This window comes from Drosophila arizonae, chromosome 2, assembly GCF_054131065.1.
Source record: "Drosophila arizonae isolate 15081-1271.41 chromosome 2, UAZ_ARI_1.0, whole genome shotgun sequence".
Classification (NCBI taxonomy): Eukaryota; Metazoa; Arthropoda; class Insecta; order Diptera; family Drosophilidae; genus Drosophila; species Drosophila arizonae.
This window is the reverse complement of record NC_142922.1, coordinates 16,637,936-16,662,262: the sequence shown is the minus strand read 5'-3', so window position 1 is coordinate 16,662,262 and position 24,327 is coordinate 16,637,936. Positions and strand designations below refer to the sequence as shown.

The following is a 24,327-nucleotide window of genomic DNA, read 5'->3' as shown; positions in this document are numbered from 1 at the left end:
TTGCATCTTTGAGATACATTCGTAGTCCACGAATAGTTCTACATTTCGCAGATACTTTGGTGACTCGCTGATATTTTTAGATCCTACTGAAATTTCTTCTCCAGATAACACAGCATTTTGCAGATAATAGTTCCGTTATCGTTGGTCGTCAGAGACTTGTCTCAAGAGCTTGTTAGATTCTTAGCCACTTGCAGGGTAGCTGCAGGGCAAACAAACTCGTTAGCTGGCACCTTTTATCAGGCGACCCTCGTCTCTGACATTATCAACACGAGTCACAGCCCATTATTTTTAATATTTACTTTAATTTCTGTTTGATGCCGTTTATGTCTGTGAAGGTTGACGTTCGTCCGAGGAAACGCAAACTTAATATTTGTTAATTGCCCAATGCTCGTTTCCCATTTGCTTTCCGATTCGATTTTCAATATTCATTTGTTAATTTGATGATTATAATGTGTATTTGCTGTTGTCTCTAATGACTTGTGAATAGAATCGAAGCAACTAGAGTGCTATGACTGTGTGCGTCGTGTCGGGCCCTGAAATGGATATGTAAATCTTACTTAATGTTCGCCTTTGTGAGTGAGCTTGAAAGCGGCTTTTGTTTGGGTTTGATGTCGGCTAGACTTAGTTTTCGCTTTTATGGTCCTCTTTGTAATGCGATCTCAGCTACGGGCATTGTGTTTCCATCTGCTTGAGGGCTGTGGCCCAAGTCTAGATGAGATCATTTGATAAATTAGACAAGTAGCTAACAGAAATTGGAATGGAAATCCATTCGCACTTTGTTGTTTTCCTTTCCGCAAATCGATCCTCCATTGCTTAAGCTGTGTCACTGCCTCTGTAGTCCATAAAACACAATTCGAGTGACTTGTCAGTTTTTCATTAATTTAAAACTTCCTCCATACGGCGTCCGCAATGCTAATGCTCAGCTGCGTTTCCTGCACATCACGTTGCCCATTAATGTTGCATGGCGCAGCACTAAAGCATCCACTCAATGCACTCACTTGATTATCATAGCCGCACAAACCGCAGCCCCATCCCCATCCCCAGCCCCAGCCCCAACCCTAGCCTACAAACCCTCGATGGAGCCGCATTAGATGGGGGATGCTCGCGTTTCTTGGGATGTTGGGAAACATGTTTTTGCACTTATGTCAGCGGCTCACAGTGTTCTCTCTCCATCTCCCCACGGCTGCCCCCATCAGCCCAGCGGCCCGTCAAACTTTGAACCGGCAACAGACTGTCAAATGAAATTAGTTGGATTTCTGTTAGGCCGCACGGTACAAGGCCAGCGGCTCATTGGCTTATGATGATGTTCGCATTGTGTGCTCAAGTCTGTGCAACATGTGTCTGCGGCTTGTGGACAGATGGATCTGCTCTGGCATTTGTTGGCTGTCTGTTTTATTTTGCGCTCCGCAAATGTCAACTTATCGCTCCACACTTGCCGCACGTGTCAGCCCTGAGATACTTTTGTGCAGCACAGACAATTAATTGCACAATCGCATTGGCAACTGGCCTGGCCTCAGCAGCTGTTCCAAAAACAAAGTATACATGTATGCAAGTATGCCCAAATGTATATATAGAAATAAAACCTGGTATACCCCCTGCAGGCTAACGATTTCCCCTTGCATTGACCAGCTACAACTACAACTATCTAGATACAAACGTAGATACTCTGCGCCAGTCGCCGTCGCATCCGCAAGATGCAGCTACACTGATAAACATGGCCAGCAAACAAACAACGCCAAACATGCGAGTTCCGATGCGACGTCGGCCCATAGTTAGATATAGCCAACAGAGACACATACACACACAAGCACACATCCAAAGACACACTAGGAGCCATAAAGCAACGCTGGCAATCATTTATTTGAAGCGTCAAACTCGTTTGTCTTATCTGATTATTTATATGTGGTTTTTTATGTACCCTCAAATTTCAGCTCGTGCGACTTGTTGAGGAAAATGCATTTTTCAACAGCAGAACATGTTATTTTTATATATATCTCAACATAGTATTTAATGAAATATATTTTTGTAATATTAAGAAAATTCATTTCTCAACAACTGAAAGTGTTTTATATATATATTTATTATAAGAGTAAATTATACAAATATTTTTTTGAATATATAAATTTGCTTATAATAATATAATGTGTCAGAAATTATATTTTATATTTAATTTATTAATGAATTAAATGTAATATTTTATTTACAATATTATTATTATTTTACTGATTTTAATAATGCAAAAACTTTCACTAGATTTTATTTTAAGATAGATTTAATTCTTCGTTAACAGTTCCGACTAACTTAATTTAGTCAACACAATTATAATGGCAAATCGCGAGAGTATTTCCTGAGCGGCTTGCTTAAATATTTCTTTGTGCCTGCTGCACGACGGCGACGACGACGATGACACAACAAGCTGTGCCGCCTTGTTGTTGTTGTTGTTGTGGCTTTAGCTGGTAGCAGTTATTGCTGTTGTTGTTATTGTTGTTGTTGCTGTAGCGCGCCAACGCTGTTAGTCATGCGCCGGGGCCAGCGCTTAACTTGGCTTTTAGCTTGGCCAAACAGACGCAGACGAGTTGGCCAGGGAAACAGATGGACGGACAGCCAGACTGGCGGACGGATGGAAGCACGGTTAGACAGACGAATCATTCATTGCACGCTGTTTTGTTGTTATTGCTGTTGCCGTTGCTGCCGTTGCTGTTGGCCCCTCCGCACGTTTTTGGCCGCCACCACAGAGCTCATTCATACAGGTAGCCAGCGTCGTCGTCGTCGTTGTTGTTGTCGTTGTCGTCATTATCATTTTGTCGTCATCAGCGACGTCGGCGCAAATGAAACATAAAATGAAACGCCCCTTAATAGTCGCCGTCAGCCTTATGCGTATCTCTCAGATACAGATACATTCACAGACTACACAACGCAAGCGGCCCCGGCTTGGCACAGTAACCGTATCGGCGCAGTGTGCGGTATCTTTGCATCTGTAAACGTATCTGTGTCTGTGTCCGTGTGTCTGTCAGAGTGGCCGCTGTTTGCATTTTTAGCACAAGTTCTCTTTTTTCTGTGTTTTTTTATTTATTTATTTTTTCTCCTTTTTTTGAATGTCCGTATTTTAGTTCAAATTTCTCAGTGTTTGCCGTGGCAAACACAACGAGCAGCAAACAGCAACCGCAACTGGGTAACGTAATCTTCTAGATACGCACGCCATATGTGCGGTTGCCTGCGTACTCAGCGGCTGCACTATATCTGCGTATCTGTATCTCGGCCTTTGGCTGTGTATCTTTTCTTCTCTGCTGCCTTTTGGTTCAGCTTGTTGCAGCTTTGACTCTCGTGCCAGTTACGCGCCCGTTTTGTCTCCGATTACAATTTTGGACGATTGCACAACAACAGCCATTTGAATACAGCTATTTTTGGTCGTAGCTGCAGTTACATCCATTCGCCTAGGCGCATCTCAAGAGCTACAATTGCAAATGTCGTCCCACTGGCAGCTCTACCCTTCCCCTACCCTACCCTACCCTTCTCAGCTCTGTGTGCTGTCTAATTGGCATAAATTACACATTATTTGCGCCGCGCTTTATAATTTAATTATTTCGCTTTCATTAAAAGCTAATTAGATTTTAATTATATTTTCTTGTCGTCGCACACATTTCACCCAATTTCAGCTTCGCCTTCGCCTCCCCCCTTGCCGCAGACTTTGAAATATATATGCTGCAAGAATGTTGCCTCCATTTGTGCCGTTATTTATGTGTGCCGTAGCCCGGCTCTCTCCCCTGCTCTCAGGGGGTGCTTTCCACTCTTATCCGGGCTCGAGCTCGTTCATAATAAATTGTATTATTGGATTTGCGCTTAAGCCGGCCATATTTGATCAGACTGTTGACTAGCCTAGCCACTTGTCCAAGTATTAGATAAATACTAACAGCAGCAAATGAAATGAATTTCACATTACAATCAGGTTAAAATACCAAATATGCATATATTTATATATTTATATCTGCGCTCCATTCTAGCTGAGGGAAAGGGCTGGCTGGCTTTTGATCTTTTCGCATACAAATATGCAACACCTGCTGCCCCGCCCCTCCAATTGCCAATTGCCTGTCAATTGCATGCGTTGACTTTTATAAATCAATTCAATTCAATTCGATTCGATTCAATTCGATTCAATTCGATTCGATCCAATTCACACAAAAGTGGCCTTTGTTTCGGTTTTGTGACCGCCCTTGGAGGCCTATTTCTTTGAGCGCACACAAACGGGCTGGCGAACAGCAGCAAAAACAAAAGCAACAAATAAAATGCTTCATTTTTTGATTGGCTCTGGATTTTCGGTTGGCTTTCCAGGCCAGCAGCAACAGCCACGACATGTGACAGTTTTCGCTGGGCGAGCTTTGAGTTTTGACTGGCTGTGCGAATGTATCAAGTGTTGCCGTTGCGGTTGCTTCACTCAGGTTTTTTTTTTTTAATTATTTAAGCCAGCAGTCGCTGGCAACTGTAAGCCCCGAACATGAATTAAGCTCGACGTGACGCCCACTGGCACGCCTCACAACGACGACGGCATCTGTCTGCTGCGACCTCAAACAATGTAATTCCATCATTTATACCAATTTCGCCATTTATCCGCAAACAATTCGCGAAAATGCAACAACAGCAACAATGAACCGAGCCCCGATCCCGGCCCAAGCCAAAGCCAAACCCAAACGCAACGCAACACAAAACCCAAACTCAACTCGATCCGGATTGGATAGTCTCTTACTCTGCGGCAGCGACTGCAACAGCAACAACAACAACAACAGCAGCAACTGCAACTGCAACTGTGGCTGTGGCTGCTGCATTGTGTGCAGCTCGTGTCCCGCATCGCCGTTTGAATACCCTGCAGCGGGCATTGTCACAGGGCCAGGCTATGTGGCATGCAACGCACAGCGGGCGCCATTGACGCAACATTCATCTCACAGACACTCTAATATACATACATTTGTAAGCCTTTAAGTTAAGAGATACCCTACGTTAAATATGCTAAAATATATATTAACAAGCATATAACTGTATTTGGTATAAAATTAAGAATTTTTTATTTGAATAATTATTCATGCCTGAATTTTGCTGAATTTTTCACTAAGGAACTTCATTTAAATGGAAATTAAGTCGTTGAAGCTGAGAAATTCTGTAAGCTAACGATCCTATAGAAGGCATGAAAATAAATTCATTATATAAATAAATATACAATTATATAATTGTCAATTTATTAAATATTCCAATATTAATATATTATTTTTATTTATTTATTTTTATTTTATTTTATTAGGCTTCTTTTTCCCTGAACATTTTCGAATAATTTTTATATAGAGATTATCTATGGTTCTTCAACTGAGATATTTATACTTAGTTTTGCTGTTTTTTTTTTTTACAAAATTTTGTTTTCCAAATAAAATTTGGGGACAAAAATTATAATTGTAAATTTTTTTTAATCCACTAAATACTCACACATGATTTTTGCACTTGGAAACTTCACTGAATAGGAAAATATTTATAGAATACAAGAAAAAATGTGATATTTTTGACAGAGTTTTTTACTAGAATATTAATTCAACTTTTATAGGGTATCTTGCCGTCGCCGTCGCCGTTGCCTGTCTGTACAATGCTGTGGCATTCTATGGGAACGTGCGTTACGTTCTGCTTACAAAACGGATTAAAAGGTTACACAAGAGCGTGCAGCAGCAAGGGGGGCGGTGCGAGCGGTGCAGGGGTGGTTATGGCAACGGACACGGATGCGAATACCATGACACATACGAGCACTTTTGCGATAGACAGACAAAAGCAGAAGCTGTAGCCAAATCTGTAGCTTTGGCTTTAGCTGAAACTCAGTTTAAGCTGCTGCTGTAGCCGCAGTCACCGTCGCAGCCGCAGTCACTGTCGCAGTCGCAGTCGAAGTCACTTTGTTTGCTGCTCCCCCACATCTTCGTCTCCATCTGGTGCTCCCCAGTTTTCGGCTTCTTCCCATCCAGCGTTCGCCTGGCACGCACATGTTGGTCACGTTATGTGCCATGGCAGTGCTGTGGGGCGCGGGCTGTGGGGCAAGTGCTGCGGGTCTCTGAATTGCCACGACCGGCAATTGAGCTCCACTCCAACTTCGCTGCTCCACTCAGGCCCGCACTTCCCTTCGCTGCTCTGCTCCGCTCTGCATTTGCCTTGCGGTTTGCTTACTTGTCTGTGGCACGACATTGCTCCACTTGTGGGTTAACGTTGTTAATGTTTATATCTTGTCCCACTCACACTCTGCTGCCCGTCGCTTGTCTTTTATTATCTCTTTTCTGGTTTTGTTTTTGCATTATGACATTTACTGTCATTTCTCTTGTCATCTGCAAAGCAAATGCCGCAAATGCTAAAATAATCAACATTAAAATGAAATTATGGAAGCCAAAAGTATTAAAGCACGCAATAGCCAAGTTAAATCCATTAAGCCAGCTCCACTTGAGCGTCCTCTCTCTCACTCTCCCCCCTCTCACACTCTCTCCTTCTCTCTCTCTCTCTCTCTTTGCTGTCTGCATCTTTGTCTGCGCCTGCATTAATTAATTAATTATGTGGCCTGTCGTCGACGGCCCTTTTTTATAGCATACCGCAGGGCGTCGCCAGAGGCGAAGGTCAATTAAAAGTGTGGTGCAGCAATTAGTTGAAGACCTCGCGTTTGGGCTGGGGCTGTGCTTGGGTACAGCCCATCGCCTCAGACACTGAACAGCAGTGAACTGCGCTGCGTAGTCGAGACTTTTACATTATCTTTCGCCAGTTGTGGGTCAATTAATCGTATTGACACTGCACTCAGACCGGGGCTTAAACTTTTCACATTTAATTGATAATTCCTGTTGGGCTGCCTGATAAGGCGCCTCCATCTAGCCAACTAACTATCTATGGTTTATTTATAGTTGATGTTCTCTCGCTGGAGAAGCATTATTATTATTTTCCGTTCGCCTGCGCTCTTATCGCGCACGTCATATATTTCCAGGTGAGGAGGATTATGGGCTCGGGACATGCAATCCATGAGCTCTGCGTCAGAGAGGGCTACATATTTTATTTACTTTTACAGTGTAGTCTACCTCTCTCTCTCTCTCTCTCTCTCTCTCTCTCTCTATCTCTCACATTCGACGTTAAGCTCTTATGTCTTGAGCAATTGATTCGAGATTTGAGAGCTTTTTTCGGTTCCTTCAGACAGCTTTCATATCCAATTGGCAGATTGGAAATCCTTAATGTCAGCCTAGTTGTAGTTCCACTAAAGTATTCTCAAGGACAATACACAGACGCAGACATACACAGACTCATCCGCACACACGCTCAGCTATATTTAAGCAGCACCATGCACAAGTAATTTATGCGCTACTTAATTTTGATGAAATAATTCCCATAGATATAACGACACTTAATTTCGCACATTAAAAATGCCATAATACCATGCCCGCCAACTCGTTGACGTTCAGTGGGCAAGGGCAGTGGCAGGGGAGGGGCAGGAGAAGCGGGCGAGAGGGTCAGACAACATGGGGCAGGCTTTTCATGGGGCTTACTCAATGGCCTGTCATTCATCAGCAGCGCGCAACGAAATGAAAATGAGGCAAACAGACAACAAAAAAATGAAAAGAAAAGCAACAACAAAAAACCAGAACAGATACAAAAATTTAATGGCTCATGCAAAAATGTTAAATGTCATATAAAATATATATATGTACATAGATACATACATATATACATATATACGGACAGCGCTCACAGCTTGAAGAGGAACCAGTTGAGAAATTTACATACTTACTTTCCATTTTCTATTTCCAGAACTCGATATACGCAAATTTTATATTTAAACATAGGATTAGCATATGTATACTAATTAAGGAAAGTATTGTCTAAACTATCGTTAGTCATCAATAAGCACAAACAATCCACGGCTATTCATTAAATAAATAAAGCAAACCACAATAGAACATTGTGAAGTGCTTGAATAGAACTTTGGAATGAACCAAAGTCTGATTAATGATTAGCTCAGCTGGGAATGCCGGAAATACAGAAGCTACCAAGCGTACAGGGTATCTGAGTGTAAGCATTCATTTTCTGAAGTGGGTCAGACAGTGGACTGGACAAAGGCAGACTTTATGCAAAATGTATCTGTATCTATTTATGTGATCAGCATTGTGCCTGTTGGACATAAGCACATATCCAGCAACAGCAACAACAGCAATTGCACCCCCCAGCAAATTACATGAGCCGAGCCTGAATCGGCGGATCTACAGTCATTATAATAAATGCGAATTTAACAAAATTATGCGTGTAACTAAATCGTGCTCAGATGCAAAAAATACCCAGATACGTATGTATATGTGTGTGTACATATATACATATAAAATTGTGTGTGTGTGTGTTATATATCTGGCTGCCTGCTTAATATCTTTATTGTATGTTTCAGCGCATAGCAAATGGAAACCAGAGAGCAGCTGCGGAGGAGAGCGAAAGAGTGTGAGAGTGGGAAGGGGGTGGGGAAGAGGGAGAGGGTGAAGAAGACTGGGACCGAGTGGAAATAAAGTAATTTAAATATGCGATGGTAGCATAAAAAAGTTGCTTTGAATTACTGCGACGACGCGACGTCGACTTTGGCACAATGGACGCAATTGTCGAGAATTTCAAGCTGCGCCGAGGAAGTTCACAGCTGATTGGCAGTTATTCAAAATATGCTAATGGACAATGACAGCGACGGAGACAGCAACAGAGGCAGCGGCAGCGGCAGCGGCAGAGGCCAAGGAAGGGATATATGGGCGAAGCCGGAGACACAGCTTGCTTCAACTGAGCTGGAAAATCAGGTAGTTTTCACACGAAATATATATGTATGTATACTTTATACCTATGTATATTATATATATGTATATGTGTGTATATATTTGCTTGGCAAATGTGTCGCGCGTATCTGAGAGATGCCCAGATACTTGCAACAAAGGGGCGGCGTTGGCATTGTCTCAGCGCGCATTATGCTGCCAGCACTGCGCATTATCAATCACCTGTGTGCCGGCGCACAGGTAAGACACGAAACGAGCGGCGGCAGACACAGCCCGTACCTAATGCCCGGCATGTTGCATGCCACGTTTCTTATTAAATCTGCTCAGCCAACAAAAAATGCTATCTTTGTCTTTTGAATTTCTTTTTCTTGTATATTTATTGTGTGTTTTTTCTCTGCCTCTCTCTCTCTCTCTCTCTCTCTCTCTCTCTCTCTCTCCTCTCTCCTCTCTCTCTCTCTCTCTCTCTCTCTCTCTCTCTCTCTCTCTCTCTCTCTGCATCGCATTGACTTTGCCAGCGGCATTTTGATGGCTTTCAGAAATTACTCGTGAAAAACTTGGCCAAAATCGACAACAACAAAATAAAATGAAAGAAAAAACCGTCAACTGGAAATGTTTGAAATTGTTATGCTGTGTAAAAGTAACAGCAACAAAAATGGAAACAAAAACAAAAGCAAAAACAAACAAAAAACCTTGAGCTTATCTGGCAGATGCTTATGCGAACAAGCGAGCAAGTAACTGAGCGAGAGACTGCAGACGTGTGATAAATACATCCGCATTACGGGCACTGAGAGCCTCGAGTAAAGTATCTGCAAGATACGAGCGAGCAGCAGTCATGTAAGCATTCTTATATAAAGAATTAAGCAACTCGGACAGCCGATACCAAGAGCTCCACAGCACATCTATTGCAAAAGGCCACAAAAAAGCCAACGAGCAGGGACTGCGAGCAGGGAAGAGGGGGAAGGGAGAAACGAGCAGATAAGCAGACATAAAATGCTTTGCACAACTGCAGAACACGTTACCCAATCTCTATGCTAGGATGGGGGAGAACGGGTGAGCGGGAGGGCGGACTTTGCGAAAATATTATAGGAAATTTTTGCAGACGCAACGGGTGAACTGGGCGAACAGGGCGCCGCAGGAAGCCAAAAAATCGAAAGAAGAACTTTGCGGCGAGTAACGAGCAAAGTAATTTTCTTGCCGTAACTAATTGAGCCGCTCACGAAGCCGGACGCACATAAATCGAACAATGCTGCAGCCGCAGAGAGACGCTGCCACACAGCTGCACACCGAGATACTTAGCCACAGATGCTGCTGGAAGCGTCAATAACTGCGCGGCATTGTTTGCCAAGTGGCTGCTGCTCAGTGTATCTAGTCGATTTGTGGAGCGGAAACATAAATGAACAAAAGATGAATGGCTTTCACAGCGCAGCCTCCAACACCCGCCCCTCCACACCCGCAAAAATGGGCACCAAGAACAAAGTCAAAGGCTAATCACAAATTGAGCGAAGCGCAATTAAAAGACTGCTACTGCTACTGTATCTGTATCTGTATCTGTATCTGTATCTGTATCTGTATCTGTATCTGTATCTGTATCTGTATCTGTATCTGTATCTGTATCTGTATCTGTACTGTATCTGTATCTGTATCTGTATCTGTATCTGTATCTGTATCTGTATCTGTATCTGTATCTGTATCTGTATCTGTATCTGTATCTGTATCTGTATCTGTATCTGTATCTGTATCTGTATCTGTATCTGTATCTGTATCTGTATCTGTATCTGTATCTGTATCTGTATCTGTATCTGTATCTGTATCTGTATCTGTATCTGTATCTGTATCTGTATCTGTATCTGTATCTGTATCTGTATCTGTATCTGTATCTGTATCTGTATCTGTATCTGTATCTGTATCTGTATCTGTATCTGTATCTGTATCTGTATCTGTATCTGTATCTGTATCTGTATCTGTATCTGTATCTGTATCTGTATCTGTATCTGTATCTGTATCTGTATCTGTATCTGTATCTGTATCTGTATCTGTATCTGTATATATTTATCTGTATATATTTATCTGTATCTACGTATATATTTGGGTGTGTGATATGAGTAGCACAAACCAGAGTAGCAGCAGCCGAGCACAAGCGGAAAATATATTTTCGCACACATTTGCTTTGGAATACCAAAAGACGCCCACGCCGCTCAGACTACACAGATACAAATACAGATATTCTGCTGCAATTTCAGCTTCAGCTTATCAGCTGGCTGGAAGATGAAATGAAATTGTGCTAAACTACAAACAAGATTTGTGCTCCTCTTGGCTGCTGGCTGCTGACTGTTGGCTGTGTGGGCAGTAGACGAAATGACATCGTCTGCCGCGCACATCAGCCGGGAGGAGGCAAGGAGCTAGCTGAATATGGAGGCAAGGCATACAGAAGATACTCACGGGCCAAACGTACGCCCACACGTGGCTTTTCATTGTCCGGCAACGGCTCTGGCTATGGCCCGCAGCGGTTGATCGCTTGCCTGGCCAGCCATTCAGACAGCCAACAACATTTGCCGCCGCCGCCACAAATCATTTCCAAGTGCCAAAAAGCGGCAACAAAAACAATTCCGCAATGCGCGGGGCAGGGGGCAGCAACATTAGAACGCACGCAATGCTCTGTCCAAATCAGATAAAAAACATTCGTCTACTTGGCATAAGTACTATATATACAATATATATATATTGCATATATATATTATATACGAAATGAGTAAACACGCCGCATTTTTTAAGAACAATTTCTTGACTGCGTCTATTTGTCCAAGCAGTCAACGAAAAACTACGTTCGTATAATGAGAAAAACAATATATTTCAAGAGAAAATTAAAATATTTAAATTTTGTTCCAGCTCTATTCATAGTAAACAAACACAATAAAATTAGTTCTGTACTGAAAATTCCATTAAAGTCAATTCTATTCGCAGCCAGATTTGAGTTAATGATTTCTCAGAATCCTCTTAGCACCTAATCATTTTTAAGCTACAATTTTATATTCAACAACTGTTAAGGGAAACTCCTTTGTACGTATCTAATTTTATACTTCAACTTCAATTAAATCTATCTTTTTAATACATATATTCTCTCAGTAATTCCGTTCCACAGAATTTCAATTTCGAGTCGATAACAATTTCAGCTGTTTTCGCCCAATTGTTAAACTCGATTTCAAATATTGCACAACATTTAATGCGCACTTTAAATTGAGCCCCCATATCATTATCCAGCGCCCCACATTGATCGATACGTGCCCAAAAACAAAAACTACAGTGGAAAAAAAACCCCAGCCAGTATTAAAATTGTTGTCATATTTATTTACAAAATACATTCCAAATATCTGCATATGCATGTGGCTAAAAAAAAAAAAAAAAATAAAATAAAATAAAAAAAAAGAATTGTATAATATATAATATCGTATTTAAATGCGCTTTAGCCAGCTTTTAATGAAATGTAAGCGGCACACACATACACGTTTATCTATATATCTACATGTATGTATGCATGTGTCTGTGTGTGTCTGATTGTCTACATGTATTTGTAAATGGCAATCGATTTGAGTTTCAGAGTTTCACCTTCACGGCGCGTGAGACCTTTCATGAGAGACGGCGGACGCAAATGATTTATAATTAAATATTTTATAATTATCAGCAACAAAATAAAAAATGAAATTCATAAAAAAAATAGCAATTCAAGCAACAAGAAATCTGAAATCCGAAATAAACACAAACTTGTTGAAAATTTATGCTGAGCAAAAATTTAATTAAATGATTCAACAATTTTCGTGCTGTGGCTTCAATTTTATATTTATGTACATATATACATATATACATTGACTTGTTTTCTTTTTTACTTGGTAATTCTGTTGCCTTAATTATAAAACGCTTTGGCTTGTAATTAGGAAGCTCTTTGCGTTCCGCTGCTAATAAAAAATATCGACAAACTGCAGTCGAGTTGTTAATTAAGTTGGCCGTAAAACTGAAAATTCAATTCGTTTGAGTGCAATGCGCAAATAATTATATTATTTAAATTGTGTGCACAACAGATTAAATGGAACACATCAGGAGAAAAACATATAAATCGTGCCACACAAAAATGTCGCACAATATTGAAAATTAAATCAGCTGTCAGCTGAGGGACTGCCAACCTCGGGATAAATAAATATCGGCAAAATTAGTGGATCATGGCTAACAAATACTCTTCAATGGCAACTAACTAAAGGTTAGCGAACAGTTAGTCCGAAATGGAATCAGACATAAATTATAAAACAGTTTCAAACTCCAGGATGATAAAGATTCTTATAGCTCTGAACTAAAAGCCATACATAAGATATAATAAAAATAGAGAGCATATATACTTTGAAATCTATTCAACTTTCTAGCAGAACAATTTTACCCTAAGCCTACCTCTAGTCCATGCCATCATTTCATAACTTTTTCTTAGCCGTTTTCCATTGGCAGCTGGTTATAAAAAGCCGCTCGGCCATATTATTTTTATAAGCAATTATAGATTGCCTCGTCATGGCTAAATCATTTTTTGGTAACACCAACTGTTGGCACAATAATCGTAATGGTATTAAGCAAAAGCGGCACAATTATTTCGCGGCTCAACAGGCCCTGGCTCAGGCCTAGGCCCTGTGCACTAGGTATCGGGGCTCGCGTCTTGAGAAATAGAGAAAACTTTAAATGAGGGGGGGCCTCTCGATATGGCTCGAGCTGTACGCCTGCCTGGCCGCAAAAGATTTCAGCTAACAATTTGTATTTGGTTTGGAAATTTGTATTCAGACGTTAATTGGCTTTGCTCATTAGCGCGTTTTTTCTTTAATGCTATTAACTTTATTTGCTGTTTATTTTATTAGTAATATGGCGTTGTATTTCCTGCGGCCAGAGGCCTCGCATTACCCCCCACTGCCGTCATTGTCCCCCCACCCAGTTCGCTGGTCGACTAATGCGATTGTTATGCCTCAAGTCACCTGAAGTCGCCCGTGAGGCATGCCAATCGCATGATTGATAAGCAGCTGCTCTTGATAGCCATCAATTGTCAGCTCATTTTTAGGCAATACACACGCACTCGCACAGACAGTATTTGTATCTGTGTGCCATTTCCATAGACATTGCCAATGAATTTCAACTAAGCTGCATTAATCACTCACCAAATGGGTCCAAATTGTCAGTGAACTCCATTGGCCAAAGTCAAGTTGACTGCCGAAATCGAAGCACGCAAACTTCATTTCAATATTTCATTTGTCAATTGCAATGCCTCTGCGCATAGAAATTGTCATTACACTCGGCGAAATTATGTACACAATTCAAAATTCGAAATGTGTTTTATAATACATTAAGATATATGTATTTTAGCAAATCTTTATTCTCAGCTTAAACTAAAGATATCCTTATAAATATTCCTTTGCCATAGTTCCACTCTATTTCTATTACCTTCTCTGTCTCTTTCTCGATTTCCCCCTTTTCTCGCGCTCTTTGTCTTAATTTGAAGATGTGTCAAGTTTAGTTGAGGGAAAACCGTTGGCCAGACCAAACATTGCCAAGCAAGCTCTTCCTGCCCAGCTACAGAGCCATACTTAGCAGCGCATAGCTCTCAGCTCTCAGTCACTTATGGGGTGTGCAGCAACAACTTGCAACAGCAACAGCAACATCAGCAGCAACAACAGTTGGCCCGGTCGGTCGCATGCATGTCGAAAGTAATAATTTTATATATGGCACGACAAACATACTTCTACTTATCGGCGATGTGCGTGCGTCGTGTCGTTGTTGTTGCTGTTGCTGTTGCTTTTGCTGTTGTCGTTGTCGTCTCTGTGTGTTCCTTTTGAAGTGCACAGCATGTTAAATTCGTAAAATTCATTAAGATTCCGTTGCCGATGCGAGTCAGCGTCGCTGATGTTGAAAACTACCAAGAGCCAAGAGGCCCACAGCCAACAACAACAACAGCAACAATAACAGCAACAGCAACAAGCAAACGACCCACAGAGCGAAAGACCCACAGACATTGTCGAAGGCGACAATGTTGTTTGCCATTGTTGTTGCTGTTGCTGCCTCTGTGGCCTCTGCTGCTGCTGCTGCTGCTGCCGTTGCTGCTGGCAGCAGGCTGCTGGTCGTGCTACGTAAAAAAGCATTTGAAACAAACTCAATTATGCCCGGTGCAGTGCACACAACCAACTTACATACACACATAAGCACACACACACACACAGACACACACCTCCACTGATATCGAACGACTGTCGAGTGTGACTGTGACTAAAATGCGGTCACATTGTTTGCCAGCTCACGTCGCAGTCTCATCTGCGCTTGGCAAGCAACACCCCAAGACCCCCTATGCTACATCGTCTCTTTATCAGTTACCCCTGCCCCGCCACTAGCCCCACTATCCCGCTATGCGACTTAACCCTTGAAAGTAATACGTATTTTGCGCAATTTCGTTAACCCGCATTTGTCACGCATTTTACAGCAGCTCAGTCAAGTGTAGCCCAGTGGCCACGCCTCTACCCTAGCTTGTTGCAGCTAGGCAGCAGCAGACTGTGGGTGTTTGCTTTGCTTGACTAGGCAGACAACTGCTCTAATGAGAAGCCCACACTCTCGACAACCGACACTCGACTCTTCACGTTCGTCTATCAGCTCGGGGCATGACTCCGTTGCAAGCTCTGTAATTCACATTGACAGTCAATTTACCTGCCTAACAAGCATTTCCTGACTCTCGCTCTCTCACTCTCTCTCTCTCTCTCTCTCTCTCTCTAGCTCACTCTCTCTTTGTGGCATTTCCTGGCAACAGCAGCTGCCGGGACGCATCTCGCATAAATTCCCATTCGGCTGATTTATAAAAATGAACAACGCCCCAAAAAAGCAGGCAACTAATAAATATTCATGGAGTGCTCTTTCGATATCTTTCGATTCCTTGAAAACACAAAAAATAAAAACTATTGATTAAAAACAATCAAAATGCCGCTAGCTAAGCGACGCGGTCCATGTGGCATGTGGCAAGTGGCAAGGCAAGGCAAAGCAATTCTCAACAAAGGCGCCTTAATGATCTTTTCTTTCCAGGCACGACCAGAGAGCCCAGCAATCAAAATAGTAGTAATAATAATAAAAATAATAATACAATTACCAATTCGGAAAGGGGCTCCAAATCGTACGGGCCTGCGGCGCCGTCTGGCCGAAGGTGTGACCAGGCACTAATTAGATTCGAATCGAACGTCTCGAGGCAGCGTAGCGCCCAGAATTTCCCTCAGTGCGCCTGGAACAACCTCATTTGCTCATAAATTAAGCGTAATTAAAGTATTTTAAGGCTTTGCATTTGGGCTTTAGCTTTATGGCCGAAAATAAACATTGGCAAATAGTATTCCCGGTGCTCAAGCAGAACTATAAACAAAGCACCTTATCAGCAGACGCCGCCTACCCCCAAGAGTACGAGTAAGTAATGTGTCATAAAAAGAGTTGAGGCCTCCGGCTCGAGACAGTTGCTCGAATAGCAAATACCCTGTAGATAACCTGACATCTTCGACTGCTCGAATGTGTATCTAGGCAGAAACACCCCTGCGACTCGTCCGCCTCCTGTGGGCTAGCCGACATTTTAATGTTTGCTCTTAGCCACGCTCGCCGATAAGCAGCCCGAATGAAATTTTAATGCAAATAGCTCAACTGGCTCAGGAAGGCGCAGAAGTGATGCAGGGCAGCCAAACTCGGGCTGCATAAATCATGCGGCCAAGCCTTTTGTTCTAATGAAACCTCAATAGCCGAGGCCATGAGCCCCGGCCGAAGCCCCCATCATAGCGATAGCCATGTCCATGTCCGTGCCCCTGCCTAGGCGGCTTTCGTGACCGCATCGAGAGTCCAGGGGGCCGTTCGTCCGGTCTGCTCGCCAGGAAACTTTTATTTATGTTCTGATAATGCGGTGTCGGGTCGAGCGACGCGTCTAGGCAACATGGAGGCGCATTAATTTTCATTAAATGCGCTTAAACGTCGCGCCAACTTATTTGCTTGTTTTATTTTTAATTAACAGTCTCAGCAGCCGTCGGCCCAAATGATTTATGAAAGGCCCCCAAAAAACTACTGCATAACAGCGCCCATCCAACAGCCTGGAGACTAGGCACTTTAATTAATAAAACACTCAAAACAAAACAAATTGACTGCTTGACTGGCAGCACCTTCATGCCATGACCAAAAATACCAAAAATAAACAAAAAGAAAAGTTATAAAAAAAACACACACACACACACACACGCTAAAAAAGGTTATGTCTTGAGCAAAAAAAAGAAAAAACCGAAGCACAATGACTCTTCATAGTTGCCGAGAGCTCGAGTGGGCTTTGGCAATCTTTACAATGCCCACTAAATGATATTGACAAAACTTTTCGAGTGCCAAAGAAGCGAGTCACACAGCTACAACAGCAACATCAACAGCAACAATTATATAGAGGCTCAAGTGTCTGGCACAATCATTCATCAGACATAGTCCATATATATATATAGTTTCCCTGGCCATGCGTAATCAGCTGCGCAACGAACCAAGACTTCGTCTCACTCATATGGGCATGGGTCTAGAAATATTTACGGCTTTTAGCAACTGGACAGGCACTAAACATTATGGCTACAGAGCCATATATGCTGCCTCTTGAGGATTCGTAAACAGATTAGCCGGAATACCATTTCATAAGCCACTCAAAGGTTTTTGTTTTGCTTTTTCGGTTTCTGTTTCTGTTTCTGTTTCTGTTTCGGTTTCTGTTTCTTAGTAAAACCAACTTGAGATTATTTCCAAATAAATAAAACTCGAGTTGCATTAAATCTTTGAATGGAAAATCCCTTTCCAGAATTTTTGATAAGCTATCGCCAGCAACAAGTTTTCCAATTAAATGGAACAAAGGTGTCATAAATGACTAGATAATTTGAACAAATATATTTTCATATATATATATTTATATCATATGATATTTCTATACGAAAAACGAAGAAAAAAACAGGTCAATCAATAATTCACAGCTGTCTAAAGAACATGAGCTCAATTCCACTTGTTGTCTAGGCCCGGCCCACGATTTTGCTATCAATCGAATCGAATAGAATTGAATCGAATCGAATCGAGTTGAATCGGTTCGTGACGTGAGCTTTCGGTCAATCTACGAGTTCCCGATGAGACGTAGGCATTTCCACTTGAGCAGCTATCAGCGTCATAAATCCTCCAAGTAAATCCACTTGAGATCGAAAGGCACGCAGTGGTCGAGCGGAGAGAGGAGGAGAAATGGAGAGGCATAAACAAATGAATTGCGAGACTTACGAAAGTGAACGATAAGACAGCAAAGAGGGGCAACTGATGATAGGTGGGGAGACCGAGGGGCTCTAAGACTTAATCACACTTGAGCGCAATTGACCGATATTGCGAGCTGCCACTCACCTGATAGACGCAGCCTGATTATTCAGCTTTAATCAGTAATTAATTAAGATACTTTGCATTAGATAATTTAGACAGGCGGCCAACGGGTTTTACGAATTATACATATACTTATGCGACTGCGTATTTAAATTGTGCCACAATTTACGAGCCGACTTAATTGTATTTGCTTGTCAAACGTCAAATGCAGCGATTTTAGCTTTAGCAACAGACTTCGACTCTGTCTCCGACTTAGACTTCGCCTTCGAGCTCGAGTTCGACTTCGCCTTCGAGCTCGACTTTTGGGGGCAATCCCCCACGGACACAGACCTACATAAAAGATAATGATAGTGAAATTATTTATAGCTATGCGGGGCCTACACATTAGTCACGACAGATCGAGTGACGCCCATAAACAGAGTCGCAACGGTTGTAAGCCAAGGGGCGGCGGGGCTACAGCATAAACACATGCGCACTTGAATACTCGGACTACATATATAATCGGAGCTTTGCGAAAATCAAAATAAGAAAACAAGCCGCACATCTGTACAAAATATATATATTTAATATATAACATTTGGATTAGCGGCATTTTGGCTTATCTTATCAGACAGCACGAGGCATCCAGCAGCGCATTAATGGCTAACTATACACTGCTCGAAATGCGCTCAAGCATGCATAAAGTCTAGATAAGATATATAGTTCAAGATGTTGTAAACATATGCATTAAAAATATTTCATTAATATTTAATATACTCTTTACAATTATCTCTGATGCTACTAAAGTATTTTGTGCAGTGTAGTTTTGAATTCCATTTCATGTTGATACACACTCGCTTTCTATTCTGCCAGTGTATCGCTCGCATTGTAAACAAGCAAAGTTCGCTCGATTTATGATCACAATATTTCTTCATTGCTTTTAATTAGCTGGAAATTTTGAATATAAACGCTTATAGAGCGAGAGATCTTAATCTGCATGCAGGCATGCATGTCGCTGCAATCGGTTTCATTGATACTCATATCAGATATGACATATCGAGCGATATGCAGTCCCTAGATACGAGCCCAGGCCCAGACCCAGAGCCGGGGCCCAAGTTCCAGGTTCCAGCGCGTCGGCAACTCGATACCCAAATCAGCTGCCTTTGTGCCTAATCACCCGGGCGCCTTTGATGTGGCCGTCACAGTCGCCGCGGGCTTTGCCTTGGGTTAATTGCGGCCAGCTCATTGGGTGGCAAATCAATTAAAAAAATATATGGCTACAAGTATTATGTATTTTGTATTTTGAACCTTGTATGTAAGGAGAGTAAAGCATGCTCAGAATGCTTTGGCATTAGCTTTGAGCGCTTTGAGCAAGCTGACGAGACCTTCGTGTGCGCCTCTATCTGGCAACGCCAAGCCAATGCAGTTAGTCGCGCCGTGTCGTTCCGAGTCGCGCCCCACAATAGCAAAGAACTTAACACCTAAACGCATTAATTTCCATTCATTTTTAATGCTAAATACCCGCAGGGCACACGAGAGAATATATGAGAGAAAGAGACAACGAATGGCTCATACACTTTAAAGGGGAACTGAAAATAAGTTTCAATGCTAAAGAGTTACTATCAGAACCTCATTTCATCTTGGAGAGAATTGTTTTCAAGTCTTTTAGAGATTTTATAGAAGATATAAAAATTACTTAAAGCTATTGCATATAATACAATATCATTTGAGAGCAATTTAATGAGTATTCAAAGCAGATAAGAATTATGCAAATTCTACGTATTTAGAATGAGTTCAAAGCAAAAACATTGAATTTTTATATATGAAAAGAATTTTATGTAGATTTGAATTAAATTATCCTCATAGAGCTTATGCATATTAAATACATGTATACAATATATGTGCATATATGAGTATATACTCGACACATTCCTATTTTAATTGTGAATGATTTACAAAATGCTATAAAATATATAATATATGCTAACAAAGTAATTTTATGTAGATTTCAATGAAATTCCACAAGAATATTTTGAAAACTTATTTATTTTATGGCTATGCATAAAAGTTTATTGGAAATTCTTTTGGAGTTCAGAAATGAATATTCAAAACATATTCAGCATACTCTGAATGAACGATATACAGATGTTAGAATTGGATGTTAGAATGGAATTCTATAGAAATCTCTAGATAGATCTCTTAATAGGCGATAGGCTTTATTTACGTTTTGGTAACTTAGGAATTTGATATAGACTTCATTAAAATTTTGTAAAAATCGTTTAAAATGAATATATTTTTAGAAATATACGTCATATACTCGGACTCATAAAAACATCTATATTTAATGTAAGCTTGAATAAAATTCTATTAAAACTCAATGAAGACTTAAGTCTTTATTTATATTCAATGCAAACAAGTTCTTAATAATCTCTTAAGCTATACACGACATACCAAGGCATATATGTAAGTATGTATGACATTTATGGCTGGCACATCTTTATAGCAGACCACATTAAATTGTTTTATTAATGGTTATGATCATGATTATGAGTATGAATAGATTAAAATACCAAACAAGAGATTTTTCGAGCAGAGTATTACGCAGTTTAAGGCGGGGCTAACTGATTTCAAATCAGCTGCAATATAAACTATACCAGAAATTATAAAACATTTTTGATATTCAAATTTGAAAATGAATTCGAAATGGAAGTGAGCTGAATGCTGAGTGGGTAGGCTTTCAACGCGAGAGGGAGACAGGCAGACAGACGAACAGAAGACAGAGATGAGAAAAAAGCGTAATTAAAACAAACGTTTGGTCTGTCTAATTAACATAACAAAGCCGCAGTTGAGTCAGTCAGCCAGACGGTCGGACGGTCGGGCGGTCGGACGGACGGCAGACAGGCAGACAGATGGAGCTGATTCATTTGGGCTTTAGATCTGGGCAGGAAGAAAAAAGGTCGCGCACGATGATTAGACTTGAACAGTTTTCGCGCTTTGCATGGCGATGTTTTTTGTATGTAGATTTTTTTTTTATGCCTCGCATGCGTAATTTGATTACCAGCCCCGAATCCCTCGGCACTCTCAAGCCTCATGTCCGAGGGGCGGAAATCGCAATTAGTTTGCTAGAAAAATGCCATAAATTAGATTACCCAACAGAAATAAGGCGCAACTTTGACGCGATTATCGCTTCGTCTTGTAGCTCCATTGCCAGCCCCCCTCCCCCGTCTACCCTCCAGCAGCTCCTTTTGAAGTTGCAAGTTTCGAGCCCAAAACCCATTGCCAATCTCCACGTAACTGTAGCAGCAAATAGCTTGAACAATGAGGCCATAATTTAAGGCATTTTGCTCGAAATCAGCCCCAGTCTCAGACACAGTTCCAGGCAGAGTCCCAAGCCCAGACCTGGCCCAGGCCTGGCCAGACACAGTTCAAGTCGCGCACAGCGAACAATTCAAAAGATTTTTTTTTTTTTGGGAATTTAATAAATTATTTATGTACTCGCTTAATTCCTTTTTTGCGCATTCATTATTGTTATTATTATTTTTAAATATACTACTATAATATATTATACATATATGTATTTGTGATTTCCACGATTCATTAGAGCATTATTGTTGTGTCTCTAATCGATTTATATATATGTATGTATGTATATACTTTTGAAATTATTTTGGTATTGTGTTTTGTTGTTGTTTTTTATGTATTGCTGCGAAACGAGTTCCTCTCTAAGTAGGGTCTGTTGGAGGCCTTTCAAAGAACACAAAACAAAAGTTAAGTTTTTTATTATTTTGTATTTTTTTTGTGCGTGGCGATAAAGCAAACAATAAAGTTGCCAACTAAAGCATTCATAATTTAATTATATAGCCCCTACACACACACATACACAGCTGCCCAGAATTCTATAGAAAAGATCTGAGCGTTAATTTTGTGTAATAATAAGTTGAATGCCTTCTCGCAATAGTTAATTTAAAATGCCATTTAGAGCTCTATTGAATGGAGCCGAGCAACAATTAAAGACAACTCTATAAAACAAAGTTGTGCCCGAGTTACTCATAAAAGTAAGAGTTTTATCGATACTCTATACAGAAAGAAGAAGAAGCAGAAACAGAGAGGTCATAAGCAGAGAGATAAATGTAAATGAATACTTACCTATCATGCACATGAGATCTTGCTAAAATTTGAGCTCCACACTCGAGCCATATCTGGAATGAAATTCGTGAGCTCTTGTCACATTTTGCACTCGTGATATAGTTGTATATATATATATATATATATATATAGTTGTATATATATATACATATACATATATGCATATTATATATATTTGTGTATTTCTGTTTACAGTAATGGGCGGTCATATCACACAAGCTGTCCCCATATCATTTCCATGGGCATTCTTTGTATCGTATCGCCGTCACGTCAGCTACCCCAGAGCTTGATTCCACGTGCTTTGGCAATCAGCGCTAACCGCAAAACACTTCACGCTTTCGAGATTTCAAAATTTCTGTAAATATTTATAAATTCATTCAGTTGGCATTTATCATGGGCAACAAGCTGCACATGTATGTGTGTGCTAATTTCGGAGCAGATATAGAAGTTGTTCCAAATCATTAGACGTCTCCTATTAAATCAGCATGAATGTATTTCGTATAAATATTAAATATTATTAAAAGAGAAAGATGTATGATATAAGCATATCAATTGCAATGACAGATCTTATATAGATGACCAAAGAAGAGATACTTTCTTTAGTGTATTTAGAAACTTAAGTACTCATGGGATGGAAAATATATAGAACTATAGATAGTTTTTACATATTTGAAGAATGATATAAATTTAAGAGTATTTCCACTTTAGTTAAGAACCAAACTGCTCTCTCTATCTCCCCCTTCAATTATTAATAAAACTAGAGTTTGCCTACTTCATAATACAAAAATAATCAAATTAAATTGGCAATTTTAATAATTCAAGTATTTTAGGCAGAACATTATTTACTACCCAAAGCTCTAAGCATTGATATTTTATTTTTAGACTAAGATAAAGTGAGCTCGACTCTCGCTTATTTAGGGCTGGCGTTGATAAAGCAAGCTGAAAATTCTTGACTCAAGAATTTGATTACTTCACAAAGAGCAGTAAACTAATGTAAGCATTTGAAGATTAAAGAATTTCATTCCCATTTATGATATTGCCATAACACATTTCAAGTGGTCTTTCGCTTAATTTAAGTAGTACTAAACTTTATATTATTCGAAGAGTGTGTGATTCGAAAGGAGCATGTTTTGTTGACCACCTACGTCACAATCAACTTATTGTTATCGCTCTAAATAGCAAACTCAAATAAGAACAACAAATCGTGAATGTCAACAACAACAGACAACAAGAGACAAGCGACAACAGCAACAACAACAACATGAACAAAGACAACGCACATACGTGCGAAATTTGTTGATTTCGTGAAAGTCACAAACTGGCATTAAAATATTTGTATACACATGACAGCGACGACGACGACGACGACGGCGATGCTTCGGGGCAACGCTGTAAATAACAAAATAATAAAATTCACAAAATTATATGCGAAACTTAAAAGGCCCACAAAATGAAATGAAATGAAATGGATTGAGTCGACGGGCGAGGCGCGACGCATTTCAAATTAACTATAAAAATTCCTTCATCAAGTGCAACAACAACAGCAACAACAACAGCAGCAACAACATTAAGATATCAAGCAATCATCGCGTAATATTTGTTCATTGCAAAATCAATTAACAATTTCAGGCAAATTGATATTAACGAGTTCTCGCAAAAACCAGAAAGCCAAAGCCAAAGGCAAAGGCAAAGCCATGCAACGCTTGCGATTCCGATTCCGAAACCGATTCGAATTTCAATTTCAATTCGATACGCCAAGCACTTTAAGTATTCATGTATATATTTGTATGTATATGTAGATGTATATGTATATGTATATGTATGTGCGGCATATGTAACTCACGATTTCTTAGCGGCATGTGGAAGCAATCACGCAAATCCATAAACATATTCCACAATTTAAATGCAACAAATTTCAGAGCAAATAATAAAATCGTCCGAGCTGCTGCCGGCGCATAGCCAGAGCAACAGCTCGAATGGCAACAGCAACAACAACGACTGTTAATAA

General features: G+C 40.6%; 1 protein-coding gene across 1 annotated transcript in view; it reads right to left on the bottom strand.

The window, feature by feature from the left end:
* plh (pasang lhamu) overlaps positions 1–22,845 on the bottom strand; it is a 69,916-nt gene extending 47,071 nt beyond the window's left edge. The window contains exon 1 of the mRNA XM_089462156.1: positions 22,320–22,845. The gene's annotated coding sequence lies outside the window, so the exon portion shown is untranslated. The remainder of the gene's footprint in view (positions 1–22,319) is intronic.
* Between the last annotated feature and the right edge of the window lie 1,482 nt (positions 22,846–24,327).